The sequence below is a fragment of the Taudactylus pleione genome, unplaced genomic scaffold (assembly GCF_031769625.1).
Source record: "Taudactylus pleione unplaced genomic scaffold, aTauple2 ptg000018l, whole genome shotgun sequence".
NCBI classification, from domain to species: domain Eukaryota; kingdom Metazoa; phylum Chordata; class Amphibia; order Anura; family Myobatrachidae; genus Taudactylus; species Taudactylus pleione.
The window spans coordinates 5150147-5167202 of NW_028284420.1; the positions used below are offsets into that span (position 1 = coordinate 5150147).

General features: G+C 46.3%; 1 protein-coding gene and 1 pseudogene across 3 annotated transcripts in view; both read left to right on the forward strand.

Annotated features, from left to right (window-relative positions):
- The first annotated feature begins 587 nt into the window (after positions 1-587).
- LOC148540627 (uncharacterized) overlaps positions 588-17056 on the forward strand; it is a 61426-nt pseudogene continuing 44957 nt past the window's right edge.
- TLK2 (tousled like kinase 2) overlaps positions 13695-17056 on the forward strand; it is a 178325-nt gene continuing 174963 nt past the window's right edge. For all 3 annotated transcript variants that reach the window (XM_088442441.1, XM_088442443.1, XM_088442442.1), the window contains exon 1: positions 13695-14184. The gene's annotated coding sequence lies outside the window, so the exon portion shown is untranslated. The remainder of the gene's footprint in view (positions 14185-17056) is intronic.

Consider the following 17056-nt stretch of genomic DNA (forward strand, 5'->3'; position numbering starts at 1 on the left):
ATGGCTACGCATGACTATCTCTCAGGTGTATAAACAGGCTGATCTCCCTGTCCCAAGCACGGTGACAGCACATTCTACTCGGTCTGTAGGGCCATCGTGGGCATTTAGTCGTGGTGCCTCTGTTGAATAGTTGTGTAAGGCAGCCACGTGGTCCTCTGTCCACACTTTTCTTAGGTTCTATGCCTTTGATACTTTCCTCTCAGGATGCTTCCTTTGGGTGACAAGTACTCCTTTCTGCTCAGGAACATCTTCCACCCTAGGGGTAAATGATAGTTATGGTAGACTTAGCCAGATAACTCCTTTTCTTTGAGGTCCATAGGGTCCACAGGGCACCCACCCTGACGCACTTGGCTGCATGGGTAATTTTTTTATTTCGGTCACGGATTACCTCATCTTGTGTAAGAGTGTTTCTGTTGTATGATTGCTCTTCCATATCCTGTTTCCTTCTCCTGCCTTGGGCCTTGTTAACAACAAAACTTAAGGTCTGTTGCTAGGGGTGGGGTATATATGGAGGAGGACCCGAGGCATTCTGTTTTTAGCCTGTATCTCTCCATCCACATAATCCCCATGGTATCCCTGTGGACTCTATGGACCTCGGAGAAAAGAAGTTATCAAGGTGAGTCTACCATAACTCTGATGTTTTCTTTCACCCCAAAAATTACATGTAAATATTGGCCCAATTAAGCTAATTGAAAAATGCCAGATGCCTAATTAGGCTTTGGGAAGGTGTCTGTGTGTGTGTGGGGGGGTGGTGACCAAGAGGTTCTGAAGCAAGTCCCAACATTTTTACCTTATAAAATAAAGATTTTCCCTACCTTTTCATCTGCTCAGGGGGTGCAAACAAAAACAGGCAAATGTACTCTGAGAAAGAAATGCAAGTTTGGAATTGAATTGCAAATGTAATTTGCTGTGAATTCACCTCACAGGACCAAACTCGCACTTCATTGAATTCCCCCCTAAGATTTGGTAGGGGTGATTCCTAGATCAAATCTAAATTGCAATGTAAAAATAAAGCTGTCCAGCATTTGTGATCTATATACAAAAGCAGCTAGTGTTTAACCTGCATGCAAGAAACTAAAAATACATTTTGTTGCAACCTTTGTATTACAGAAACATGATTTGCTCAGGTGAAAAGTTTTCCCTTTTTTTTTTTGCTTTGCTCCCAATTCTAAAGCAGGATGGGTACAGGATGCCGGAGTTCAAAATCCTGATGCTGGCATCCCAACAGGGTTAGGATACCGACACCTGTCAGATGGTATCCTAACCCTCCCTTCCCTGTGCTTAAACCTAACCTCCCCCTCCCCACACCATAAACCTAACCCTCCTCCTACTGCCTAACCCCGCTACTTATCTTCAGGGATGCCGACACCGGGATTCTGACAGATGTCGGGAATCCGGCATCTGCATTCTGACCGACAGAATCCCATCTGCTGGGATATTGAACGTATCTTTTCTGAATCAGCCCCAATGCGTGGTCTTCTCGATGTCCTACTTACTGGCATCACCACCTCTTTCTTTGAACTATTAATTCATCATTCTAAGCAACCAAGCATTCCCATTGATTGAAGTGGCTTTTTTAAAAAAAGTTTTTCAAGTTCGGAATCTGTCAGCTTATTGGACTGAAGAAAAGCTGCCAACACTGTCATGATCTTGTGGCAGACCAAACGCTGTACTGAACAGCAAATCAGAGAAGGTTCTAAAGTCTCTACCATATAGCATACAGTATATGCTTCCTTAATGTCAATAAACAACATGAACTCCCCTTTCTCTATACTTTATGACAGACCTCAGAGACTTCATCTTGAGTCGGTACTGAGTGACCTAGATGTTGAAGGATTTCAAGTTCAGAGTAAGACAAAAAAAAAACAGACTAGTTTCTGCACCTGCACATTGGAGTAAAACCCCAACTTATATGTGCTGCCCCAAACTGGAATACATCTCCTAAGGATACTAAAAGCCTTGTTTTGGGAAGGCCTATGGCAGGGGTTTTCAACATGTGGCCCTCCAGCTGTTGTAGAACTACAGATCCCAGCATGCCATACCAGGTTTGCTATTTGGGCATGCTCAACTGTGCCATGGCATGTTGGGATGTGCAGCTCCAACAACAGGAGGGCTGCATGTTAAATACCCCTGGCCTATGGTGAAAAACTGCATTGGAGGAGAGCCCAGGTGACCTATGGTATATTCCAGATATCTGTCATCCAGGTGGCTGTAGTGGAATCGATCCACTGGTCACAGAAGAGAAGCAGACCGGATGGCACCAAAAGAGATCGGGGAAAGGGGGGAACTGGGTCCTGCTTCACAAGTGACTGTGACTGCTTCACAAGTTTCTCAGAAGCTGCATTACAGGCTATCCAAGCCTGTCTGGCTCACTGCTGATCCCCTTGAAGGATGGAAGTCTGACCAAGAAAATGTTCGTTTGTTTCAAACAAACTAAAACCTGGTAGCTCTAAGTCTAGGTGCATTCAGCGGAAAGAAGAATCTCTTGCCTCATTGGCCATGCTCATTAAATTAAGCCACACATCTGCTTCCCAAGATTTAAAACAGAGTCCAGCATCTGAGACTGCCGATGCGAAAATACTGTAATACTGTAAGCTTTGAGAAAATTCTATCATATATTTGTTCATGGCCTTAATCACTAATGTGGAAGCCATAATAGGCCTAAGAGAAGCCCCTGTTGCTACAAAAATTTATTTAAGGATGTCAATCTATCTGTGCTATCACTAAGGGATGTAGCACTAGGGATTAGGAATGCTGATGGACCTGTACAATCTAGGAATGATGGCACACAGAGGTTATTCCTATCATTTTGTATCCTCACTAGAAAGAGGATATCTTAAAATGAGAAACATTGTAATCCCACAGAATTTGACTTTGTGACCTGTCTAAACTAAGACTCCATGGCCTGTCAATCTGAAGCCTCATCCTTAAACTTAGATGAAACCTCAAAGTCTGAATCATGTTACACTTTGCCCTCCTCATAGGATTCAGATTCTGACTCATCACAAGCTTAAAGCACTGGCACATAGTAGCCAGGAAATTGGAAGAGTTTTGCAATGAGGGATCAATCAACCTGAACAGTTAAGGCAAAACATATAACCCAAACCTGTGCCTCCTAAGCAGCTACCAGTGAACTCAAAAACTCCAGCTCAAGAGAATGACCTGGAGGTCTTCCCCGGAGCAGCTGGGGGATGAAGAACCCTATTTAACTCCTGGGAGCTAGAAAGCAGCTGAACAATTTGAGCAATTGAATAAGCTTGCACCACCTCACACTTGGTACTCTCAACGAAGGTCATTACCTGAACCCAAGAATGGCGGGCTATGCAAACGGTAGCAGCACCTGATTGTCCCATCAGCAACTTAGCATGGCCAATGGGATATGATAAAGCAGATATTCTGAATAAAACAGTCAATATAGGGCAAAAGTTGATACCAATCATAGAAAAGGTAGTGAACCTGCAAGACATCTACAGAGCCCAGGGTACATGAAGAACGTCTTGGATGTGCTAATATAGAGTGTGAGATCCGGCCCGGAAAGAGGTGCATGTAGAACAGGGATGGACAATAAACTGCCCTCCAACTGCTATTGAACCACACATCCCAGCATGCCCTGCCACAGTTTTAGCATGCCCTGATAGCAAAACTGAGACAGGGAATGCTGGGATGTGTCTCTCTCGAACTGTGGAGGTGAAGCACTGGAAGAGGGAGGTAAATCTCGTTGTAGCATTTAGCATGTTTGTAAAAATGTTGTGATTGGCTGACTTGATATCCATTGAAGCTTCTGACTGGATACCATTTGTTCACTTGATACTGGAAGATAAATGACCATAACCTATTAATTTTACAGTTGTCATTATACACTGAGAGATACAAGAGAAATGTAAAACTAACTAGAGAGGAATGCTGGCAATATGTGTTAAATGTAGTACATATTAAACAATAAAATTGCAAAACAGTAAAATTAGATGAATACCTGTTTCAAACCTCTTTGTCGTGATTTCAAAATCTTTTCCTAAATGACACAGAAAGCTTTTCCACCCAAGAAATATATAGGGAACACGAGTAAACTTAGGGCCTGATTCTGTAAGGATCGTAATTGCAAAACTGCACGAAGGCTATAGATATATGATGTATGCACGCAGGCAGCTTTGCAATTGCGATCCTTGCAGATATGGTAATGCAGCAGGAGGAATCACGCCTCCTGTGCATTACTTATCCGAGTTGCGTTGTTCAACGCAGCATCGGTTAATCTGCATATCATCGGCCGGCTGTGGTAACCGCCCCCAAACGGCAACAGGCTGTCAATCACTGCCAGTCTGCAAGTGTACTCGCAGACCCGTTTTGCAAATGCACAGAATGGGTCTGGCGCCTGCGCAGACTCTCAAACATCAGGAAACTGCGTTCAGCAGTGCACTGCTGAATCAGGCTCTTAATTCCTACACCAGGATCTAAATGTAGACTTCGCCATGGAATTCTGGGCCTGATTCAGACCCAGTCGCAAGCGCAAGACCATCGGGCTTGCGACGAGACCCTTGTGGTAGGGTCTCGTTGCCGCAAGCCCTGGAGTGCTTTCGGCTCTATTAGAGCCGAAGGCACTCCCTCTGACATCACTTGTGATGTCAGTGGGGCCGTCTGGGCAGCCACGCCCCGCCACCAAAGGGGGCGTGCTGTCACTCACCATTGACACCACGCCCCCTTTGGTACGAGACCCATAGCGACGGCTTGGCCGTCGCTATCCAGGTCTCGTGCATGCGCACTGGGCCAACATCGCTCGCGAGCGGGTCTGAATTAGGCCCTGAGTGCACAGAAGTGAATGCGGATATTCCGACTACAGTTGTAAAATATGTGTATTTTTAAGGTGATTGATAAACACGGAAGAGGCTATTTTATTTTGTGGGCTCATTTTGCATCTACTTTTTATAATCCCTAGCCTATACACTAGTGGTTCCTAAACTCGGTCTACAAGGCACTTGTATCAGAATGGGTTAATAATACCCCTTTTACACTACCAAACTAACTGGGGGTTATTTCCTGGTCGCGGCTCAGTGTAAAAGAGTCAACTCGGGTCAAGAGCCCCAGGGATCCAACATGGGTATCAAGCAGGGTTGGACACGAGAAATGGACCTGAGGCATGTTGCAGTGTAAAGGGTCCAACCCGGGATTTAGGACTCGGGTCACCGCAGAAGCCGCTGATTATAACACCTGCCAGCGCCCAGGAAGCTGTAATCTACCAGAGCCCTGCAGAGAGCAGAGTAGACACAGGAAACATTGCAGGAGAGAGTGCAGAGAGGATAGGCAGAGCCACCTTCAGCAGGTCCACCTGGTCTGACGAGGAAGTGAGGGAGCTGCTCACCATAAGGGGAGAGGAGGAGATATGTCAGCAGGTGACAGGAACAGTTACGAATGCTGTCATCTACAAGAATATATCTAAAATCTTGGCTTTGAGGGGTTTAGAGAGGTCACAACAGTAGGTAGTGAACAAGCTTAATGCCCTGCACAAGCAATTTTCAAAAGTTCACGACCACAACTGCCGTAAAAGCAGAGCTGCGCGATCAAGTGGCCATACTACGACCACAGCTACAGTGTGTTTGGCAACACTGCATTGGCATCAGTTTGTAATCCTCCATCGGTGGCAGTTCACAGGTCTCAACATCAAAAAGCAGCCAGAGCAACAGCCAAATCACTGTGCCAAGTCCCCAATGTTGCCCATCCTCACCCCTGCTAATAGCAGATGACTCAACTGACTCAAGCGATAAGGAAAGCTCCACCCTTAATGCCTCCTTATGCCCCACCATTACTGAGATGAACAGCGGTGACTCTGGGACAACCCAGAATACCAACACCCCAGCTTTACGCACATATAGTAAGTACCACAATTTCCAGCACATGCAACATTTATTTTAAAAACACAAGCACAATAAACAATGGTAAAAGTATTTTTAACAGATTAGCAAATAAAAACAGTATCTGTCGCAGAGTGCAGCTAGTGTGCAGGTGGGAGAAGGCCACAATCACATGTACGCTAACACCACTGCTATGTTTATATAGGCTCAGCGCTGATTGTTTTTTTTGTTTCTCACCTTTGCAATATTCAGTGCATGGCCAAAGAAGAAGAAAATTGCAAAAACAGAACAGACTGACAAAGCTATGAGCTCTGTCCTTGTACAGCAACTTAAAGAAATGGACACAACAATGGCGGCCCAGGAGGATGCTCATCTAGACAAATCTTTAGAGGTGGAGCATGAAATGCATCAACCTTCGTGACCCAGATTCTGACAATGCAGGAGCGTTTGTCATGGAAGTCTCAGGAGCGACAATTCGCTTTCCTAATGTTAAGGACTGAGGTATTATCTGAGATAGTTAGTCGTGCAACAACCTTGAGGGCTGGCAATGCTTGACTACTTGCGGCCGTGGAGCAACTTTGAAAGCTGGAATAACTTGGCAGGTTGTGGCCTGTGGGCCGTAGGGCAAGATGTGGCTTTTGAGTTGAGAAGCAGCCTATGGGCTGAGTAGCAGCCTAGAGGGCTGGTAAATTTGGCTGGATGTGGCCTTTGGGCTGAGTAGCAGCCCTGAGGGCTGGTAGACTTGGCTAGATGCGGCCTCTGGGCCATGTAGCAGCCTTTGGGCTGAGTGGCAGCCTTGAGGGCGTGTAACCTTGGCGAGATGCGGCCTCTGGACCGTGTTGCAGACTTTGGGCTGAGTAGCAGTCTTGAGGGCTGGTAAACTTGGTTAGATGCAGTAGTGTGGCCTGTGCCGCTGAGTTCACACAAGTAGCGTACGCTAGAGTGTGGCCTGTGCCGCCGAGTTAACATAAGCTACGTATGCAAAGACTACATACTCTTGGACACTGTAGTGCAGCCTGTGCCGCCGGGTTAACACAAGCAGCGTACGCTAGAGTGCGGCCTGTGCCGCCGGGTTGACACAAGCAGCATACGTAAGGACTGTGCACTCGGACACTGAGGGCTGTCTGCGCCGCCTAGATGACACAAACGGTAGGTAGTTGGAATGCGAACTGTGCCGCCTGGATGACACAAACGGCAGTATAACAATCTTAGACAGGTGAACTGGAGCTCGACTGGATAACAGGAGACAATGCCAGAACCGGAAACATGAATACTCTATCACCGGCATCGGAGCAGTGTTCGCATGAGGAAGAAATAGATGCAGGAACCAATCCAGAATACTCCCGGAATGATGGAGAGGAGATAGTAGTTTTAGCGAATGCTCGCTTGGCGGCTTGTGACACCTAGAGCGCATGTTGCCCTCACACTCCAGTGCACCCTGCACAGCCACCACACCCAACAGGGTCCATACTACCAAGATCACCCTTATAACCCTAACACTTATAACCCCTACAATAGAGGGCCTTACTGTGACCCTAATGCATTTCCAGCAAACCCCCAAAGCCTAAAATACTGTAGAAATTTGGCTTAATGTAGCCCTTTTTCAATGGGCCAAAAGTTTACTTCCCTCCGTACAGAGGAATCATATGTTTAGGTTGTTTGCTGTTTTTAAACCAAATTTTATATTATAATGTTACTTGTTGGAAAGTTTAATATGTATGGCTTTTAGGAAGCCTTTGTTATTTTCTATTAGTGTATGATGATTTAAACCTGACTACAGGCATAATTTCATATTACACACTTTATAGTACAAAATATTTATGCTGTGTACTATTGAATATTGGAATAGGTATAAAATACCGGAGGCTCAAAGTGCCAAACAGCGGCATCCCGACATCTGAAGATCCTGACAGGGGTGGTAAGTATGCTATCCCTACCCCGCTCCCCCCCCTTACCCTCCCCCCATAGTGCCTAATTCTAACACCCCCCTTTCTGCACCCTAAACCGAACCCTCCTGGGGGGGTGCTAACCCTAACCCCCCTCCCCTTGGGGTGCCTAAGATAGGCGTCGGGATTTCGACGCCTATCTTTAGTCCCGGGTCGGGATTCCGACAGCCGGTAATCTAACTACATCCCGTATAATTGCCTATAGCAATTGTGTTGTGGATAACAAAACGTGTTTATGGTAGTGTTCACTCTAGATACAGGGTGCTGATTTTTAAGGTAGATTTTAATTTCAGTGGGCCTACAGTACATGTGATATATACTGTATAGCTACTGGTAATATATGGTTTTTTTTGTGCCCTTGAAATTAAATATGTTCTCCTTACAGATCAGCACCATGTACCTGCAATGAACACTACATGCTAGTACTCCTTTCTTTCTAAAATTTGCACAAAATTATATTATGTACATTGCATGTGCATAGGGCTATGCTGTATTGCACACAAGTCATAGGCACTGGTTACTACTGGAAATTTTTTGTCAAGTTATTTAACGTTTAGATTAATATTTTGTTTGTATCATTAAAAGGTGACAATCCATAACAGTTAACTACGCACGTTCCTATAGGAATGGGATTGACATGCAACAGCCTGCCGGTTCAAATCCCGACAGTGTGAGAGCGACAGCAGGAAATCCCGACAGCGGCAGGGTAAGTGATTTAACCCTCCCCTCCCCCCCCCTAACACTAACCCTCCCTTAGGGGTGCCTAACCCTAAACTCCCGGGGTGGTGGCTAACCCTAACTCCCCCTTACCGCACCCTAAACCTAATCCTCCTGGGGAGGGGGACCCTAACCTCTCCCTGGGGATGACTAACCCTAATCCTCCCCCCACTAGGGGTGCCTAACCCTAACCTTCCCCCCAAAACCTAACGCTAACTGCCCTAAACCTAACCCTCCCCCCTGCGGCTAACAGGACGGGCGCCCCGGACTTACCTCGTTTGGGCACTCGTCCTCCTGGATTCCGGATCATGATAGGCGTCGGTATTTTGACGCCTATCATAAATCCTTTTCCGGCATTCTGCAGTAGGGATTGTGACCGGCGGCCGCAAGGTCACATAACTACATCCCGTTCCTATAAGTATAACACACATGATGTTATTGCGAGCCAAAATATACAAATTTCCACATTAATATATTTTTGGAATAATAATAAAAACTTTATTTAAACATTGAAAACTTTTGTGTCCTTGTTTATAACATAGAGGGGAAGTTAGCTATAAGGGTGGCCCGGATGTGTTCTGCAGTCCGGCTATGGTCCCCCTCATAGGACCCAGAATCAAGTGAACTGGTGTGCAGGGCAGGGTCCTGGATGTTTCACTCTGGGAGGAATTGTTTTTGGTCATTTGGGGTTTTTTTTTCTGCCATTTGGGTGTGATTTTGTAAATTGAAGATTTACTAAAAGCCCAAATCAATGGCAAATCGCTGGTGAAATACGACATCACACTCCAATACACGGTAATACACCTTCGGACCAAAATGTTATGGTTAACATTAACAAGAATAGAAATCACGGATTTACTAAGAATCGTGTCAATCGATCAAAATCACACCACAATGCACAAAATAAATAGACCTACTTGTGAGCACAAGGGAGTAACCAGAGGTATGGGGGCCCCATAGCAAAATTTCCTCTATATAGGTCTACTTATACAGTGCCCCTGTAGTTGCGCTCATTATGCAATACCCCCTGTAGTAGTGCCTCTTACACAATGCCCCCTGTAGTTGTGCCCATTATGCAATGCCCCCTCTATTAGGGCCCTTTATACAGTGCTCCCAGTAGTGCCCATTATGCAGTGCCCCCTGTAATGCCCCTTATGCTGAGCCCCCGGTAATGCCCCCTATGCTGAGCCCCCAGTAATGCCCCCTATGCTGAGCCCCCGGTAATGCCCCATATGCTGTGCCCCAGGAAATGCCCCTTATGCTGTGCCCACTCCGCTGTGCAGTACTTACCTGTCTTCACGGTTGTCAGCTCTCCAGCGTCTGTACCTGCCGCTGACTGGATCTAACTAGATCAGAGGTGTCTTTAGTCTCTGATCGCTTCAGAGACCAGCGTTCCCAATTGCACCAGCAACCTGGCTGGCTGTGCTACAGAGGGTACAGGAGGACTCTTGCTGGGCTGGCGGGCCCCCTAAGCTGCCGGGCCCCATAGCAAGTGCACCCCCTGCACCCTCTATAGTTACGCCACTGTGCGAGCAGAGTTTGCCCAAAGCACCGCACAGACCAGTATGATTTGTGCAGGCTTTGGTGTTTAATAGTGTAAATGGGTTAATTAAAAAATAAAAATTGCATGGGATTCCCCCCCCCCCCAAAACAAACAAACAAAACATAACCAGCCTCGGACCTCTCAGCCCAGTCTGGTACTGGAATATCGAGAGTAAAACTGGCGTGAGGTCTCCCCTATTTTCCAGTAACCATCACTGGGCTGAAGCAGCCAGGAGGTTTACTCTATAACAGTGAGACACACAGCATGGAGTCCCTCTGCCATAATATAAACCAGCCCCAAACTGGTCAGCCCAGGGCTGGAAGTGGGGGACCCCCCTCTGGAAGCTCTACCAACCCTGGGCTGAAAGCGACCCATGTGGGAACGGTCAGTCCCGGGTAGCGTTGTAGATAGTGTACAGCGTGTACGTGGGCTCAGGTGACTGCATTTATTTTATCAAGACCCTGGACTTCTACATGGATAAGGGGACCGAGCACATCCAAGGACATGAAATGTGAGTGTGCATAAAATTGTGTTACAACAATCGGTGTGTTTGTCCTGTGGTGTTTGTATTATTTTTTACAGTGAAACTATAGGCGCTAATGGGCCCTTAATGTCCTTGCATGCTGGCACTTGTGGTTCTTCAAGTGTCGGCATGCTGACACTTGGAGAACCACAAGTGCCCACATGCAAGTACACCTACAGTGTAAAGAACAAAATTAAATCTCTCTTTTATGCCATTACCCCGACACCTACCCTATCCAGGGGTGCGGGGAAGAGTTCTGGGCTTTCAGGACTCCAAGCTGTATGTCTCCGATATAGTGTAAGCCACTCAGGCTGGTTCAGCCCGGTGGTGGTTACTGGAAAATAGGGGGGAACCTAGCACACTTTTTTTTTTACTTAACACTTATTTAATCCTTTAAATACCAAAAAACTGATTTAGAGGGGCATGAGTACAAACTAGGAGTGCATGCTGACTTAAGAGTGGGCATGTGGTATACTAGATGAATTAGAGGGGATATGGGGAAGTAATTACTAAAGGTGGGGTTATACAGGGTACAAGCTAAGTAGGAGGGGTTTTAAGCTGAATTTAGAGGGGACATATGAGGTACAAGCTGACTAGAAGGGAGTATGTGGTTTACAAAGTGACTTTAGAGGAGGTATGTGGGATTCAGACTGAATATAGGGGGGCAAGTGGGGTACAAACTGACAATAGAGGGAGATATGTGGATTACTAGCTAACTAGCAGGGGGTTGACTGGTACTTGCTCACTTATAGCATGTTGGTACCAGCTGATTAGGGGGGCTATGTTGGGATACAAGCTGACTAGGAGGGGGTATGTGGCACAAGCTGACTTTAGAGGGGGCATAGTAGGTACTAGCTAAATGAGGAGAGGTTATGCGTGGTGCCAGCTGACTTTAGAGGGGAGCATGTGGGGTAAAAGCTAGGATTTGTCAACACAAAGGGTGCTATTGAATAGTGACAGTGTTGCTGCTTATCAGTTTCTGATGGTCATCACTAGTGAAAGCTGATCAGAGGGGACATGTGGGATACTGACCTTTGAAGGGACACAAACTGATTTTAGAGGTGGGCACAAGCCCCAGTATATTTTTGAATTGTGGGAGAAACAGGAGTACCTACAGGAAACCAAAGTACAGGCAAAATATACAAACTACCGTGGTGGAAAAACCTCAGTGCTGTGAGGAAGTAATGTTAACTAGGGATTGACATCGGAAACTGATGGTTAGCATCCATCGATGTTTCCGATTCGTTTTAAGTACTTTTTCCATTAAATTTTCCTCTCCCACTCCATTGAGTGACTCGAATCATTCGAACATCTGAATGATTCAAGTCATTGTGTTGAGACAGCCATCTCTACTCCAGAAAGATTTTTGCAATTTAGGGCTGTATTCAATTAGGTGTGAAAAGTCAGTTTCTGCGGAAAAGTATCGCCGGTGACGTAATTTCGCCAGCGGAAACTTATCCCCGTATTCAATTGTGGCGAAAACACAATGCACCTGGTGGAAAAGTTTCACCTATGAATAGCTGTCGAAAAAAAGTGCAGAATTGCAGTTTTGGGGTGCAAAGGTGTGGAAACCACCCTGCACCCTTAGGACAGGTTCCCCAAGGTAAATTGCATACAATAAAAAAAACCTAAAAAATTAAAAGCACACCCCAAAAATTCAGTTTGAAAAAGGGGGCGAAAAAGTACAAAGTTGGGGTACAAACTTAAAAACTAGCGAAATAACTTTGGGGAGGTCTGCAAGTATGGGGGAGGTTTTTTTTATTGCAGGTGCTAGCTGAAGGGGCATTTTTCACGTTATTAAAACCACACATTTGCGATTTTTAACCATGCTTGCATTTTCATGTACTCAAAATTTGCTGGGACTAGTTATTTTCACGAAAAAAAACTGCTAAATGCTATTCTTCACCACTTGTGCAAAAACACTATTTAGCAGCTGAGAGCATTTAAGTACCCCAAATAGCTTCAGCAGGGCTATTTGGGGGCATCTACCATGATCCCAATGTTAGTGCATATTTTGGGGGTTGTCAGGCTGATTTCCCCAAATTTGACAGCACTTTTCGCCTGTTTGCGTTTCATGGGTGCCATTTTCTAATTGAATAAGGGGATAAGCGGGGATGCACGCGATCCTTTTCGCATGGAAAACCAGCGATGTCTGTGAAAAGTATGGGGCTTTCCGCGTCTAATTGAATATGCCCCTTAAGGTGCCTACACACACCGATATTTTACCCGATCTGGCCGATTCCGCCAGAGATCGAGTAAAATATGCCCAAATCGCGAGTCCCCACTCATGATGCGGCGCGTCCTTGCTGGTCGCACATCACATCATCAGATCTGCAGTGCAAATCTGACAATGCACGACAGATTGTTTGTCACATTGGACCAAATTGTGTGCAGGACTGGAGAGTCACAAGGGAAGTCGCTCACAATGTCAGATCGTGAGCGAATCGGTAAGTGCGTAGGCACCTTCAGAGTACATCTCCAAGTCCAAAAGTCTGCCATGCCTGGTGTCAATCTGCAAAACAAAAATGATTCTAAATAGCTTACAGTTCCCATGGCAACGAATTCTCCCGCCCAGCTGCTGCCATGTGCAGGGCAGGACATGCTCTCTGTGAACTCCGACACTTGTAGTTTAAACATACTGTACAGTAGCACAGACTACATATTACATAGGTGGAAACTCATGTGTGCACCTGAACCTGTTATTACTAGTAAGTACGTGGCTTGCAATGGAAGGCAGGCTGCTTGTGCTGTGGAACAATCACTACCAGCATGCCCCGACAGCCACAGATCCAGCGGGTGTCCGGGCCAAGTCTTCTGCAATAAGGAGTGAATGCGACACTGCTGCTGTGAGTGACCACACTATGTACTGAGCCGCTCAGTAACCCAGCAGAGCCAGAGTCCCCGAAAGAAAGACAGTGAGGTGAGCCCGCCCCGGGCATGATGTCAGAGGCTACGGCCAAGGCAGACAGACAGCACAGCAGCAGCTCCCGCGGCAGAAGGCTCAGTCAGCGCGCCGCGCTCCCTGTCACATGCGCGTTCCCGCGATCCCGATCTTGGCGCGTTTTTTTTCACCCCTATCGCGAACGCGCATTGTGCTCTGGATCTCGCGAGAAATCCAGCGGTTTCACTATCGTGTTTACACTAATTAAACCCATTACCCCGATAATCCGAACCGAGCCGATCCGGATTAAGTCGGGCTGGTGGTTCCGGAGCGGATCCGACCCCTTCCCGCAGAAAATCACCTCAGCCCCCCCCCCCCCCCATCCCCCCCACACTAGTCGCCCTATTTGACGTAAAATATATTTTTTTTCGGTATTTTGTGCCTTAAAATATCGCTCTTTCCAGTTGGATAGATTCCCTCTCCTGGGGTGGGGGGTCGTCCGGAGTCCTCCCCGCCCCCCCAAGACTGGGGGACCCCGCGCTAGTCAGGTGTGGCGCGGGGCTCCGCACGTAGGAAAGGTCGGGGATTCACGGCCTAGTGACTGGTGTCTGGGTAAACACGACGGCGGAACGGAGGGAGGTGAGACGGAATTCAAGATCCCCATCCCCCACAGGGGGCAAGGAGGTGCCGGAGACCCCGACATCTGGGGGCAGAGACACCGAGGGCAGTAGGTAAGAGGCAGGAGGGAGATGGAGGCCGAGTACACACCCAGGCCTACACACATCCACAGGGGCATCATCCAGGTAGCAGCCTCTATTCCCTAGGCGTCACCCTCTTTTCTGCTTTAATATTTGTTCATCTGCCCTATGTGGCCATGCTGCCTCCCCATGTAATGTATATACCATGTCTGCTAAGTGTATATTTGGTTTCGTCCTTCAAAGTTTTTTGAACTGTGCAAAATTACAGATAACTCGTTTGACATTTATGTGGTAATATACAGTGTAATGTTGCTGAATGTATTGAGTTGCATTGTTCACACAGTCACTAAGTTATGGGCTGACAGCTGTAGTCTCCTTTGCAACAGATGAATAGGTGGGATGGTATAAAGTATGTTTTCCACAACTTGCATTGTTTGTTTAATAGTTATTTGCAACATTCCTCAGAAACCAAGACTCCTTCAAGTTTAGTAGTTCGACAAGTTTATAGCTATGTAATATACTCCCAAATGTTTTCATGATTCAAAATGGATGATTGGTAGAACGCACCTGCAAATGTTTTTACGGTTCATCTAAGTTTTTTATTTTTTGTCAAAATTACTTGTACTGTTATTTTACTGTACATTAAGATCTCTTAATAAGGTGCTACGGGATTGCTTCAATGCAGGGCAATGTGCTGCCTGCGCACATACTTGCCCGTTACGGTACCCTTACTCACTATGGGGTGTGAAAACAAAGTAGCCATGTCACTGGCCACAATGTGAATGGCACATCACTGCCATCACAATTAATTGAATCGCCCCTTATATGTGATAGAAACCTGTGGAAGACATTGGAGGTATTTTGGTGTTAATATTTTGGAATTCCTCAAACACCAGTAAAAAAGCATGCAAAGCGCAAAAGTGGTTAATGGCAGTTTTAGGTTGCACAGACTTCTGCAATGCGTTCACTTGTTGTAAACACAAGTGAATGGAACAGTCCTTCGAAAGGTGTGTGGCTATCTTGAAACAATGGGGGTGATCCAATTCTGTGGAGGTTGAATAGCGCCGGAAGGGAGCTCCCGCAGCTAGTCACTTTAGAGTGCTGTTTAGTCCAACCAATTATTTCTTCTTGCACCCTCCTGAGGGCAAATCAGACCAAAGTGCTGGCCGCAAGGCTGCTTTTTGGCTTAGCGCAATGCTAACAGCCTCGCGTCCGGCACTTTAGTTGGAGAATTCCAGTTCTCACGACTAAGCACCCAAGTTAAGTCGCGAGAACCAGCATTCTATGCTGAATTGAATCGCCCCAAGGATTTCCATTTTCACACCCATTAAAATGCTAGTGCAATGCACAAAACTGATAGTATTCAGTGTATAAGGTATAAAAATACCATCTTGGTTACTGTTTTTGTCAACTGTAGACTCGTACAGAGCAATTCAATCATTTTAGATGCCACCCCTGCTGGGCGTCTATACGAATAGACGCCGGACGGAACAATTAAATTATTGCTCCATTTGGACGCCTAAAGCTGCTTGGGGACACATTTCTTCGTGCAGCCTCCTGAGGTGCGAGAAGAAATGTGTGCTAATCCATTTTTTTGGGGGGGGCGCCCTAATGGTGGTTTGGGCGCCCAGCCACATCTTTAGACGGGTTTAGCCGTTGTGGGCGACTAAACCCACTGCATGTAGCTGAGTTAACTACTAATGGGCGCCCGAACGCAGAAACAATTGAATTGCTCCATCGGGCGCCTATTCGTATAGATGCCTAGCAGGTGCAGTCTAAATTGAATCGCAGCCTTACAAAGAACTAAGGATCAAGAAAGGTTTGAGGTAACCATTAGGTTAAAAAAGGCACAGATTAGATGGGCCAAGTGGCTCTTATCGGCTGTCACATTCTATGCGCGAGATTCAGTTGTTTTTTGGACGACCGACTGAGCTATTCAATTGTTACTTCAATCGGTCGCGAGTGCTGCAGGCGCCCATTATTTCTGCTCGCAAGCAGAAATGTGACAAGTCAGCCGTTTGGGAGGCCGAACTACTGTTTCGGCAGCACGCAGAATGAATTAGCCGGTTTACGCAGCTAAACCCGTTGCTTTTAGACGCAGTAAGTAATGGGGCACATGCGCCTTCTAGATCAACAATTGAATAGCTCCATTGGGGTGCCCATTACTTTTACATGGGCAAAAAACAATTGAATTCCCCCCATGTACGTTTTAATGCAGGTTACAGCAACACTTCAAAGATAATTGTAATTGTGCAGGTCTTTACACCTCTAGGCACTTGAATGAGCGAGAGGTTACTCCTCCAGGCATAATAATGATGAGGGAAGATGTGTTTTGGTTGCTGCGTGATCAGAAGTGTTCCTTAATACTATAGGAGCCTTTTCAATTAGTGGCAATGTGCCGCTGCGCATAATGTGATTTTCTTGTGCACGCATATCTGTCTATTGCTGTAGTCTCCAGGAGTCTAGTTTTCCTGCGCACTTCTATGGGGTGTGAGGGAAACTAACAATGTTGCTGGCCACTATGTGCTGATCTGTATGATGGTTAACCTTACAGTGATTTCAGACAGTGACCATGGAGCTGTTCATGGTGGGCACTTCCCTTCTGTTCTCCAGCTGTCACACAGCTGGGCCGTATTCAATTAGCCACGAAAAGTGCCGTTTGGAGAGAGGTTTTCTCCGATTTGCACTTTTCACCTGTTTTCAAAGTATCTCCACATTAAATCCCTCTGAGTTTTCACCGACGCGACCCCCAAAAAGTCATGTCGTTTTTGGGGCGAAAATGAAAAAAGTGTTGGAAAGTGGGGGACCTGGTACTTTGGGGGGCTATATGGTTGGGACAGGTGTTTCTGGGATTGCACGAGGCTGCAGCAGGTGTATTTTTGAGATTTTTTAAAATCTTCATCTT